Source organism: Balaenoptera physalus (assembly GCF_965194825.1).
Source record: "Balaenoptera physalus genome assembly, chromosome: 16".
Lineage (NCBI taxonomy): Eukaryota > Metazoa > Chordata > Mammalia > Artiodactyla > Balaenopteridae > Balaenoptera > Balaenoptera physalus.
This window is the reverse complement of record NC_138898.1, coordinates 68,643,071-68,656,560: the sequence shown is the minus strand read 5'-3', so window position 1 is coordinate 68,656,560 and position 13,490 is coordinate 68,643,071. Positions and strand designations below refer to the sequence as shown.

The 13,490-nt window shown below is 40.7% G+C and overlaps 2 long non-coding RNA genes across 4 annotated transcripts in view; one reads left to right on the top strand and one right to left on the bottom strand.

Moving 5' to 3' along the window:
* LOC309646348 overlaps nt 1-13,490 on the bottom strand; it is a 400,408-nt gene that overhangs the window by 273,336 nt on the left and 113,582 nt on the right. The gene's annotated exons all lie outside the window — the stretch shown is intronic.
* Nucleotides 1,369-13,490, top strand: part of LOC309646346 — a 218,325-nt gene continuing 206,203 nt past the window's right edge. For 2 of the 3 annotated variants that reach the window (XR_014255307.1, XR_014255308.1), the window contains exon 1: nt 1,369-4,140. This is a non-coding gene — a long non-coding RNA (uncharacterized lncRNA). Of the gene's footprint in view, nt 4,141-4,774; nt 7,027-7,344; nt 13,202-13,490 lie in introns of all 3 variants that reach the window. The other variant, XR_014255309.1, reaches the window with a different exon arrangement.

The following is a 13,490-nucleotide window of genomic DNA, read 5'->3' as shown; positions in this document are numbered from 1 at the left end:
TTTTTTTTTAAAATATTTATTTATGTATTTATTTTGGCTGCATTGGGTCTTAGTTGTGGCACGCGGGATCTTTCATTGCGGTGAGCGGGCTCCTCTCTAGTTGTGGCGCACGCGCGGGCTTAGTTGCCCCGTGACATGTGTGATCTTAGTTCCCTGAGCAGGGATCGAACCCACATCCCCTGCATTGGAAGGTGGATTCTTAACCACTGGACCACCAGGGAAGTCCCGCCCCACCCCCGCCACTTCTTTTGTTCTTAGCCCGAAGCTCAAGTAGGATTGACCGTCTCTTGGCTCCTTGTGCCTGAGAACTGGCCCATCTGAATATCCTACCCCTCTGGCCCCTGTGATTGGTTCAGAGATGGATGTGTGAGGCCAATGAGAGCCGATGTGGGACTTTTGTTGGAGGCTTAGGGAACATGCTGTCATGTTTCTTGTCTTAGGTGGCTCAGGCTGTAGAATATGAGCCTAGAGGAAATGGCAACATCCTGATCTACCAGAGGATAAAGCCAACACAAGGAAAGAAAGGTGGAAAATGGGAGAATGGTTCTAGTTGTTATCATTTGAGCCTCTGAGTCCAGACATGCCTCAAGCCAGAATATCTCTGGACTTTTCTGTTTGTGAATCAACAAAGTCACTTTTGTGCCTAATCCTTTTGCTCTGGGTTTTTGGTCACTTGCAGTGGAAAGAATACTGATGAATAGAGGCTCAGAGAGTGTTACGGACTGAATGTTTATGCTCCCTGCCAAAGTTCATATGTTGAAGCCCCAGTCCTCCCATGTGGTGGTATTTGGAGGTGGGCCTTTAGGAGGTGATTAGGTTTAGATGAGATCATGAGGATGGGGTCCCCATGATGGGATTAGTGTCCTTATAAGAAGAGGAAGAGGCCAGAGCGCTCTCTCTCTTTACTATCTGAGGACACAGAGAGAAAGTGGCCATCTGCGAGCCAGGAGAGAGTCTCCCCGGGAGCCAAATGGCCCGTTCGTTACCTTTATCTTGGACTTCCCAGCCTCCAGAACCATAAGAAATAAATGTCTGTTATTTAAGCCTCCTAGTCTGTGGTATTTTGTTATGGCAGCCTGAGTCTTGTGTCATGTCATACAGCTAGTTAGTGGCAGAGTCCGGATTTGAACTCAGGTTTCACTGACTCCAAAGTCCATGATGTCTCAGTGGAAATATGAGCTCTGACAAGGAGAACAGATAGAGCAGACCCTGACTTCAGTTTCGACCTGGAGAAGAGAGGTTGGGTCCTTGCGGGTTCTGTAGTGGGACCAGGGACAGGGAGGAAACATGGGGCCCTCAAAATATATCCAAAGTGGGACTTCCCTAGTGGCATAGTGGTTAAGAATCCACCTGCCAATGCACAGGACATGGGTTCAATCTGTGGTCCGGGAAGATCCCACATGCCGTGGAGCAACTAAGCCTGTGTGCCACAACTACTGAGCCCGTGTGCCCTAGAGCCCACGCGCCGCAGCTACTGAGCCCATGTGCTGCAACTACTGAAGCCCTCACACCTAGAGCCCATGCTCTGCAATAAGAGAAGCCACTGCAATGAGAAGCCCGCCTACTGCAACGAAGAGTAGCCCCTGCTCGCTGCAACTAGAGAAAGGCTGCACGCAGCAACGAAGACCCAACACAGCCAAAAATAAATAAATAAATAAATAAATTAATTAATTAAAAATATATATCCACATTCACTTCATTGCTTCACTGAGTCCATTGTTGCTTGAACTTTAGTTGCCAAACTAAATAAAAATGGTGACTAAAAAAATGCATACTATGTGAGAGGTGCTGTGCTATGCCTTTACATGCTATAACCTCATTCAGTCATCAAAGCCATGTTACAAATTAGTACTGTTATCTCCATTTGACAAGATGAGGAAAATGAGGCCCAGAGCGGTTGATTCACTTTTCCAGAGTCACGCAGATAGTCATTTGGAGCTGGGATGGAACCTGCTGTGAACAGAATTGTGTACCCACACACACACCCTACCCCAATTCATATGTTAAAGCCCTAATGTGACTTGACTGTATTTGGAGATAGGGAGGTAATTAAGGTTAAATGAGGTCATAAGGGTGGGGCCCTAGTCTGATAGGACTGGTGTCCTTATAAGAAAAGAAACACTGGAGGTCTCTCTCTGCCATGTGAGGACACAGCGAGAAGGCAGCTCTCTGTAAGGCAGGAAGAGAAGTCTCACCAGAAACAGAATTTTTTGGCACCTTTATCTTGGACTTCTCGCCTCCCAGAACTATGAGAAAAAAATGAATTTCTCTTGTTTAAGCCACGCAGGTTGTGGTATTTTATTATGGCAGCCAGAGGGGACTAGTACAGAACCCAAGCCTGCTTGCTTCCGGATCTCATCTTTTTAACCCCCATGCCAACTGGCTTCTACCACTAGATGCCCGCCCCCACCACCATTGCACACAAATTTAACGTATGAAAAAAAGAACCTTTACAGAAAGTGGCCTGAGGGTGGAGCTGTCTCCTCACCAGGGCTAGAATGAGTTCTGGAGTCATAAAGTTGGAAGGAGAGTGTAAGGTCACATCTACTTGGCAGGAAGAATCCAAACCCTTACAGCAGGTACAGACTAATGTTTTCTGTCCCAGGGGCTAGAATCCCACATAGCTCAGTCTCATCAAGAGAATACAGTAAAACTCATTGCTGGGAAAGGGGCAGCTTTATTTCTGTCTAAAAGGCCAAATTGAGAACATCAGTAGCAACTCTCCTTGCAGGAAAAGTGAAGAATAACGGAGTGATGAATTAGTTCCTTACAATCCACTGAGAGACTGATGGATAAATGCAGTGACAAATCCCAAATTTTATGTTTCTGCAAGTCTCCCCCAAAGAAAAAGGCTTTGTCCTTTTAGACATTCCCTGAAAATGGGATGAAAATATGGCAGAAAGCCCCACTGTCTGGGTGACATATGTTATTATTATTATTGCTATTATGTAAGAGCCAGGATTCAGGTGTTAAAAGCCAAACATGGAGTAATTATGGTGTCACTGAGGCTCAGATAATATTCTTCTTGCACCTCTCCTGTTTTGATAGTTGGCTCTATTGGCAAAAGCCCTGCATCACTGGGGGCTTGAAAAAGTTTAGGGTTATACTTTTCTGATTACCCCCCTTTGTGGCCCAAATAAACAACACTATAAAGATCGACATAGGACACCTCTATATGTTTTTCTCTAAAAGTCCCTGCACAGAAATCTTATTTTTCTGCCTTGAAAGTATTTTTAACTGAGATCCCAATTTAATTCTGGAATTTCTGGAAATCCGAATTTAATTATGGATTCCAATTTCATTCTGTGGGAGGTCAAGCATATTTCTCTTCTCTTTGTTACAGTGCAGGGTGGGGATGCAGTTGCGCCTTTGGTGGGAAAGACAAATCTAAACCTTGAGTCAGGGATTCTTGACCTGGGCCACATGTTGGAATCACTGAGGAGCTTTAAAAAAATACTGACACTTGGGTTCCTAACCCAGAGATTGTGATTTAGTTGGTCTCGGCATGTGGCCTGGCCGATGGGATTGTTTGTGTCCCAGGTGATTCTAACGTGCAGCTACAATTGAGAACCACGGCTGTAAAGCAATTTTAGAGTTCAGAGTTCCCCCTTAAATGGTTTAAGGTATAGAAAAATCAATGGTATTGATGCCATATGGATACTCACTATACACCTGCACCTACTGTGAGACCTTGGACAGATGACTTGCCCTCTGAGTTTCCTCAGTTTTCTCCTCTATAAAATTTGGATAAAAGGAGTGCCTAACTCATAGAGTTGTGGGGAGGATTGAAGAGGGTAAGTAGGTAAAATGTGGCTGGCAGAGGGTAGGCAGTTAATCAATGTTGGCTTTATTGTTACTGTTATTCGTGGTTTTCAAAATCTTTGGTAACAGGTGAGAGAAACTCTTTTTACTTAAAAAGAGGGGATATTTGCTGACTCATGTAACCAAACCTTGGAAAAGGCAGGAGTGGCTTTGGTCTCAGGACAAGGAGGTCCAATGACTTGCGTCAATTCTCTCTTGCTGTGTTGTTTCTGCTTCTCCCCCTCATGTCAGTTTCAGACTCTGGACCAGGTTCTCCACTGAAAGAAGGTATTGCTTCAGGCTGATCTGGCACCCCATCTATAACCAGAAAGGAAAAAGGTAATTTTATCACTAGTTTCAGTTGGAGAAAAAGCCTAAGGAAACACTCTCGATTGTCCAGATTTTTGTCACGTGCTCATGACAGCAAGCCAGATTGTTCAGGCGAGGGAAGTGAGGCCTATAGCCAGAGGGGGTGGGGTGTGAGGTGCCGAGCCAACAAAAACAACAGCCACTGCAATGATGAAAAGTCAGTTCCAATGACAATGGCTGTAACCATTCAGTAAATATTTATTAAGCATCTGTTATGGGCCAGACACGGTACTAGATACTACTTTATAAGATGAGAAATAGACAGCATGTTTAAAAAATATTGAGATGTAGTTTACATACAGGAAAATTCACCCTTTTTTATTGAGATGTAATTCACATACAGTAAAACTCAACCTTTTAAAGATATGTAATATTTCATGTCTTTTGGTGCTATTGTAAATGGTAGTAAGTTTTGAAATCAGAAGGTGTTGGTTCTCTGACTTTCCTCCTTTGTGAATTTTGACAAACACATACATACAACCGCCTCAGTCAAGATATAGAACGTTTTAATCATCCCCCAAAATTGTCTCCTGTGTCTCTGTAGTCAGCCCCTCCTTCTACCCCCTGCCTCTGGCAACCACTGATCTGTTTTCTGTCTCTATAGTTTTGCCTCTTCCAAAATGTCATTTAAATGGAATCATACAGGGCTTCCCTGGTGGCGCAGTGGTTAAGAATCCACCTGCCAATGCAGGGGACACAGGTTTGAGCCCTGGTCCGGGGAGATCCCACATGCCGCGGAGCAATTAAGCCTGTGCGCCACAACTACTGAGCCTGCACTTTAGAGCCCACGAGCCACAGCTACTGAGCCTGTGCTCTAGAGCCCACGAGCCACAACTACTGAGCCCACGAGCCACAACTACTGAGCCCATGTGCCACAGCTATTGAAGCCCATGTGCCTAGAGCCCGTGCTCCACAACAAGAGAAGCCACCGCAATGAGAAGCCCGCACACTGCGACGAAGAGTAGCCCCCACTCGCCGCAACTAGAGAAAAGCCCACGCACAGCAACGAAGACCCAACGCAGCCAAAAATAAATAAAATAAATAAATAAAAATTTAAAAAAATAAATGGAATCATACAACATGTGGCCTTCTTTCACTTAGCATCTGAGATTCATAAAGTTGTTGTGTGTATCAGTAGTTCCTTCCTTTTTATTACTGAGTCCATTGTATAGCTACATAGCACATTTTCTCTCTCCATTCACCAGCTGAAGGGTGTTTAGATTGTTGCCTCGTCTGAGTGACTGAAAAAGTTGCCAGAATATTTACATACAGGATTTTGTGTAAACATGCATTTTTATTTGATTTGTTAAATCCTAGGAGTGGGGTTGCTGAATCATATGATAAACGTATGCTAAACTTTACAAGAAACTTCCAGAATGCTTTCCAAAGTGGCTGTACTATTTTGCATTCCCACTCGCGATATAGAAGTGTTCTGGTTACTTCACATCCTCAACCAATGTATGGTATTGTCAGTTAAAAAAAAAAAAGACCTCTTTAATAGGTAGGTAGTAGTATCTCATTGTGGTTTTAGTTAATGGCTAATGATGTTGAGCTTCTTTTGGGGCGCTAATTTGCCATTCACATATTTTCTTTGGTAGAGTGTCTGTTCCAATCTTTTGCCGATGTTTTGCTGCGTTGCTTGTTTCTTATTATTGAGTTTGAAGTGTTTTTTTTTTTTAAATATATTCTGGATATAAGTCCAGATATCAGATGTGCATTTTGCATACCCCAGTTTGTGGCTTGCCTTTTCATTCTCTTGGCAGTGGCTATTGGAGAGACTTTTTAAATTTTGGTCATGTCAAATTTGTCATTTTTTTCATTCATGGATTATGCTTTTGGTATCATATAAAATATCTTTGCTTAACTCAAGATTATAGAGATTTTCTGCCATGTTTTCTTCCAGAAGTTTTAGGTTTTATATTTGTCTATGATCTATTTAGGTTTTATATTTCAGTTTATGGTCCATTTTGAGTGAATTATTGCAGACCATGTGGCATATGGGTAGAGGTTTCTTATTTTGCATATGAATGTCCAATAATTATTTCAGTACCATTGAACTGATCTTGCAACCTTTATGAAAAATAAGTCAAGCATATTTGTGTGGGTCTGTCTCTGGGTTCCCTATTCTGTTCTATTAATCTACATGTTTATCTTATAACCAGTGCCACACACTCCTGAATTATTGTAGCGTTATAGTAAGTCTTGAAGTTGGAATTCTCCAACTTTGTTCATCTTTTTAAGAATTGTTTTTTGCTGTTCTAGTTCTTATGCCTTTCTATATAAATTTTAGAATCAGGTTGTTGATTTCTACCAAAAAAATCCTACTGGGAGTTTGATTGGAATTGCATTGAATTTATACCTGGAAGAATTTGCAACTTAACAGTGAGTCTTTCAGCCCATGAAGACAGTGTATGTTTCCATTTATTCAGGTTATCTTTGATTTCTTTTACCAGTGTTTGTAGCTTTAATCATACAGATCTTAAACATATATATATATTTTCTAAGTGTTTCATGTCTTTTGATGTCATTATAAATGTTCATAAGTTTTGAAATTGGGACATGCAAGTCATCCAACTTTGTTCTTTTTCAAAGTTACTTGGAGATTCTAGGTCCTTTGCTTTTATATATATATTTTTAGTATCAACTTTCGGAAAAAAGCACCCAGGATTTTGATAGGAATGATGTTGAGTCTGTAGACCAATTTGGAGAGAATTGCCGTCTTAATCACATTGGGTCTTTCTATCCTTGGACATGGAATTTCTCTATTTATTTAGATACTTTAAAATTGTTGTCAGCAATGTGTTTATAGTTTCCAGTGTACAGGTCTTGTACTTCTTTTGTTAAATTTATCTTTAAGTATTTTTTTTTTTAATTATTTATTTTTATTTATTTATTTATTTATGGCTGTGCTGGGTCTTCGTTTCTGTGCGAGGGCTTTCTCCAGTTGCGGCAAGTGGGGGTCACTCTTCATCGCGATGCGCGGGCCTCTCACTATCACGGCTTCTCTTGTTGCGGAGCACAGGCTCCAGACGCGCAGGCTCAGTAATTGTGGCTCACGGGCCTAGCTGCTCTGCGGCATGTGGGATCTTCCCAGACCAGGTCTCGAACCCGTGTCCCCTGCATTGGCAGGCAGATTCTCAACCACTGCGCCACCAGGGAAGCCCTATCTTTAAGTATTTTATTCTTTTTGGTGCTACTGTGAATGGAGTTGTCTTAATTTCATTTTTTAAAAAAACATTTATTTATTTATTTATTTGGCTGTGCGGGGTCTTTGTTGTAGCATGCATGTGGGATCTAGTTCCCTGACCAGGGATTGAACCTGGGCCCCCTGCACTGGGAGCATGGAGTCTTAACCACTGGCCCACCAGGGAAGTCCCTTAATTTCATTTTCAGATTGTACATTGCTGGTATATAGAATACAATTGATTTTTGTATACTGATATTCTTTTTCTTCTGGAGTGAGCTTTGGTAGCTTGTGTTTTTCAAGGAAGTTGTCCAATTCAAAATGTTGTTCATAATATTCCCTTGTTATCATCTTAATATCTGCAGTATCTGTAGTGCTGTCACCTCTTTAATTCTTGATATTGATAAATTATGTCTTTGTTTTTTTCTTCTTGATCAGTCTGGCTAGGGTTTATTAAGTTTACTGATTTTTTTTGAAGAACAAACTTTTGGTTTCATTGATTTTTCCCTACTGCTTTTCTGTTTTCAATTTTGTTGATCTGCACCTATCTTTATTATTGCCTTCCTCTGCTTATCTTGGGTCTAATTTATTTTCCTTTATTTTCTAGTTTCTTAAGGTGCAAGCTTAGGCCATGATTTGAGACCTTTCTTGTTTTCTGACATAAGTATTTAATGGTACAGATTTCCCTCTAAATACTTTTATCTTTGTCCCACACGTTTTGATATGTCAACTTTTCTTTTTTATTAAATTCAATATATTTCCTAATTTTCATTATACATTCTTTTTTGATCCCTGGGTTATTTAGAATGGTGCTGTTTAATTTCCAAGTATTTAGAAAATTTTCACATATCTTTATAGTAATCTTTTTATTTATTTATTTATTTTTATATTTATTTTTGGCTGTGTTGGGTCTTCGTTTCTGCACGAGGGCTTTCTCCAGTTGCGGCAAGTGGGGGCCACTCTTCATCGCGGTGCGCGGGCCTCTCACTGTCGCGGCCTCTCTTGTTGCGGAGCACAGGCTCCAGACGTGCAGGCTCAGTAGTTGTGGCTCACGGGCCTAGTTGCTCCGCGGCATGTGGGATCTTCCCAGACCAGGGCTCAAACCTGTGTCCCCTGCATTAGCAGGCAGATTTTCAACCACTGCGCCACCAGGGAAGCCCAATGTATCTTTATGTTATTGATTTCTAAGTAAATTCCATCATGCTCAAAGAATGTACTTTGTATAATTTCAACTTGATAAAGTTTGTTTTATGGCCCAGAATATCTTGTTTAATGATCCATGTGAACTTGAAAAGAATGGTATTCTCTTGTTGTTGAGTGGAATATTCTGTGTCAGTTAGACCAACTTGGTTGATAGTCTTATATATTTTTACTGATTATCAGTCTACTTGTTCTATCAATTACTGAGAGAGAAACTGTAAAGTCTCCAAATGAACTTGTGGGTTTGTCTATTTCTCCTTTCAGTTCCATCAGTTTTTGCCTCATGTGTTTTGAAGCTCGTCTGTTACGCACATACACATAATTAATATATAGTTTAGAATAGTGTTTGCATAGCATATATTTTTTCATTTTAACCTACCTATGTCTTTAGATTTAAAGTGAGTTCCTTGTAAACAGCATATAGTAGGGTCTTGCTTTTTAAAATCCAACCTGTCAGTTTCTTTCTCTTAAGGTGTATGTTTAGACCATTTACATTTAATGTCATTATTGATGTGCTTGGATTAAAATAGAACATCTTACTGGCTGGGAGTTATTCTTGGTGTTGTGCTTTCTTTCCATTACATTCAAATCTTCTGCAAATTCTCAGAATGGTCTCTGCTGAGCTGTAGTGAACAAAGGGGAAGGGCCTATTCCATTCTGGACAGTGGGGTCTCCATCAGAGGCCAGCTGTGCCCAGCTCATTACACTGTTATCTGGGCCTCGAAAGCAACAGAAGCAGCAATATGGCAGAATGACGAGGTGGCAGGTTATTCAACAAAACCCTTGGAGAGTATTATCTCTAAGTGGTAGATATAATTGTTACACCTCCAGAGTACAGATGAGAAAACTGAAGCTTAGAAAGACTTATAAGTGACCTGACCAAAATTATGTAGTGGCAGAGCCAAGATTTGAGCACAGGTTTATCTGAATCCAGAGTTTAAAATCTTAATCACTATGTGAAAAGGTTATACATAAATAATTTGAAGGCATACACTATTGATCTCAATCCAAATTGTTATCAATATATATGTTGAAAGATGTAATAAAATTTTCATCCTTGTGAGTGTCTATCCCTTCAAGGAGAGACAATAAAAATGTGATATTATTTTGTTTGCCTTCATTAGAAATCCAGTAATTTATGGGAGACAAGGAAACACAACAGGGTTGAATACTATCAACTTGTACTGATGAATTGGCCAAGGGACACACCTGCTAATTTGCCCATTTTTGGGGTTTGTATTGAAGCAGGATACAGATGAGTACTTCAGTGAAGAAAGAAATCTATAAATGAAGATAGCTAGTGGTGAAGCAGAGTGATTCTGACATCTGCTAACTGGATAAGCACACCGACTCCACCGACTCATTGCCATATTGCCATGTTCTACCCTGTGGAATCCCCTCTTAGCCAATTCTTGATCAAATAATGAACCCATTGAAGAAATAAATTATGGGGAAGCACATCCATTGCTACCTCAGTCAGGCTTTTTTTTCTGTTCTGTGCTGTTTCCTGTCATGCATAATATAGCAAATTAATTAGTGAATCTTGTGGCATTTTGCTAATACAATTTCTCTCCCTTGCTTGAGGTGAATTATGTTCATGCTTCAGTCACTTGAATATTACTCTTCCATGTTTGATGGAATTATGTTATCAGGTGATGATTATATTGCACACTATCTGATTCTAATTAAACCAGAAAACAGCGACATTGTAAAAGAGAATGTTTCACAGTCTATGCTCTCCACCCCCTTGCCGCTGTATCACATCTTTAAAGCTTTCCGGGCTGTACTTGGGCTGTTTTCTGATGCTTTCTTCGTCTTACTTCTCTCCAGACACAGTGCCTTCTTGGGTCTGCTTCATGTAATATGTAATTTGTGTAAATTGAGTCTTCGAAAGACATAACGTTTACGCTTGCTGTTTTTATCAGGAGCACGGTGCACAGTAGCGGCTGTGGTTATTTCAGATGATATCAAAGAAGAAAATGTGTTGTTTTGTCAAAACCATCCACATAACTTGAAAAAAAAGATTCCTTGTTTGAGAGAAGAGAAACTAAAATTTTAGATGCGGAGAACTGGGCTGTCAAGATGAATAAGGGAAGCAGTGTAACGTAGGAGTTAAGATCACACAGGCTTTGAGAGCTGGGTTTGAATGCTGGCTCTACCTTCAGCTGACATTACTTCCCTCTTCTTAGCATAATAATAAGTGCTCAGTGAAACTGAGGTCCAGAGAGGTTAATTGACTTACCAGAGGTCTAATGATGAAGTGAAAAAGCCAGTGCTGGGACTCCCACTTCAGCTCTCCTTCATCCCCATCGTATGGGACACTGCACCCTGATTCCGCCAGGACGGAGAGTGAAGGAGGGCCCCTGGAGACTCCAATTAGAGCAGGTCACTGGATGGCAGAGTCTCTTTTCTCATGAGGATAAAGATGTCCTTTTGAGTTAGACTGTATTCACCCTCCATGAACCTTGGAGACATTGATGGCGGGGAGAGGTTTCTAAAGCCTTAGACAAGTCCGAGGTGAAATAGGCACCATGCTGCAAATGAAAGGCACTTTAATTGGTGACTGAAAAAAATATATAGCATGCTGCTTTCAACTTAGAAAGCCCAAGTGCAAGGTCCAGTCCAGTGTGGTCTGCAGGCTTTGGTCTTTTGTCCTGTTCAACAGGTGGTAAGGCTGGGAGAGCTCATTGCTGAATGGGGCTTGTTCCTGTTGGGATAATCCTCCTCGGACCACAGGTCTGCTCATTTTCCAGACTATTTTTCCTTTGGAGAAACAGACTCATACTCTGCAGTAACAAATTGTGTAATTCAGGTTGAGATTGGCTGGCTTTCCCACTGATTTTTATCTTCCTCAATGAAGGCCACTTGGCCTCAACCACCTTATGAGACATTATTCCTGGCTTATATGCACAGTTGAAAGCCTGACTTTGTCCAGTGGGAAATGGACTTCTCAGTAACTTCTGGGCTGGTGGAAGAAAACGGCTGTTCCTTAGGCTGCTTGTAAGACACAGACGGTGTAAGAGAAACTCTTTTTCTTTGCAGAATTTCTGCTGTGGGAGGAGGCAAGGCCAAGCAGGGGACAGGGATACTTAATATATATTTATTGAACACCTACTATATTCCAAGTCATATTCTGCATGCTGGGGAGAGAGCAGCCAACAAAATGGGCGAAAGTCTCTGTTCTGGGGGCATCAGAAATAGGCATTTAATATGGTGTGGTAGAAAGAGCACTGGGGTCAGGGCCCCAGTCTTCTTTTTTGTTTGTTTGTTGTTTTTTTTACTAATTTATATTTTAGTGGGGAGACATTGATGTTAAGCAAAACAAAAAAGAAAAGTATATAGTATATTGGAAGGTGATGAGTTCCATGGAGAAAAAGTAAACAAGGGAGGGAGATAAGGAAAGTAGAGATGGAGTGGAGGAGGTTACAACTTAAAAAATTTTAAATTGAAGCACAATCGACAGATAAAATTATAAAATATTTAAAATGTAAAACATGATGAGTTGATGTATGTACACTTTGTGATAGGATTCCCCCATCGAGTTAATTAACACCATCCATCACCTCACATATCTACCTTCTCCCTTTTTTTTGGTGAAAACATTTAAGTTCTACTCTTACCAAATTTCAATTATAAAATACAGTGTTACCAACTACAGTCACCCTGTTTCACTAGATTCTCAGACCTTATTCATCTTATAACCAAAACTTTGTACCCTTTTACCAACCTCTCCCTATTTCCCCACCTCCAGCCCCTGGCAACCACTTTTCTGCTCTCTGTTTCTACGAGTTTGACTTCCTTGTTTATCTAGATTCCACATATAAGTGATACCATGCAGTATTTTCTTTCTCTGTCTGACTTATTCCACGTATCATAATGCCCTCCAAGTTCATCCATGTTGTCGCAAATGACCAGATTTCCTTCTTTTTAAAGGCTGAATAATTCTCCATTGTAAGTAGACACCACTTTTTCTTTATCCATTCATCCATCAACGAAAACTTAGGTTTTTGCTATACCTTGGCTATTGTGAATAATACTGCAATGAACATGGGAATACAGATATCTCTTCAAGATAATGGCTTAATTTCCTTTGGATATATACCCAGAAATGGGATTTCTGGATCATATGGTAGTTCTGTTTTTAACTTCTTTTTTTTGTCTTTAAAAAAAAATTTTTTTTATTGGAGTATAGTTGGTTTACAATGTTGTGTTAGTTGCAGGGGTACAGCAAAGTGAATCAGTTATACATATATGTATATCCACTCTTTTTTAGATTCTTTTCCCATATAGGCCATTACAGAGTATTGAGTAGTAAGTCCTTATTAGTTATCTATTTTATATATAGTAGTGTGTATATGTCAATCCCAATCTTCCAATTTATCCCTCCCTGCCTTACCCCCTGGTAACCATAAGTTTGTTTTCTACATCTGTAACTCTATTCCTGTTTTGTAGATAAGTTCATTTGTACCCTTTTTTTTAGATTCCAAAAATAAGCAATATCGTCTGATATTTGTCTTTCTCTGTCTGACTTATTTCACTTAGTATTACAATCTCTAGGTCCATGCGTGTTGCTGAAAATGGCATTCTTTCATTCTTTTTTATGGATTCTTGAGGAAGTTTTGATTTTAAACAGGGTGGTCAGAGAAGGTCTCCTGGAGAAGGGGACTTTTTTTTTTTTTTTAAAGATTGATTGATTGATTGATTGATTGCTATGTTGGGTCTTCTTTTCTGTGCTAGGGCTTTCTCTAGTTGCGGCAAGCGGGGGCCACTCTTTATCGCGGTGCGCGGGCCTCTCACTATCGTGGCCTCTCCTGTTGCGGAGCACAGGCTCCAGACACGCAGGCTCAGTAGTTGTGGCGCACGGGCTTAGTTGCTCCGTGGCATGTGGGATCTTCCCAGACCAGGGCTCGAACCCGTGTCCCCTGCATTGGCAGGC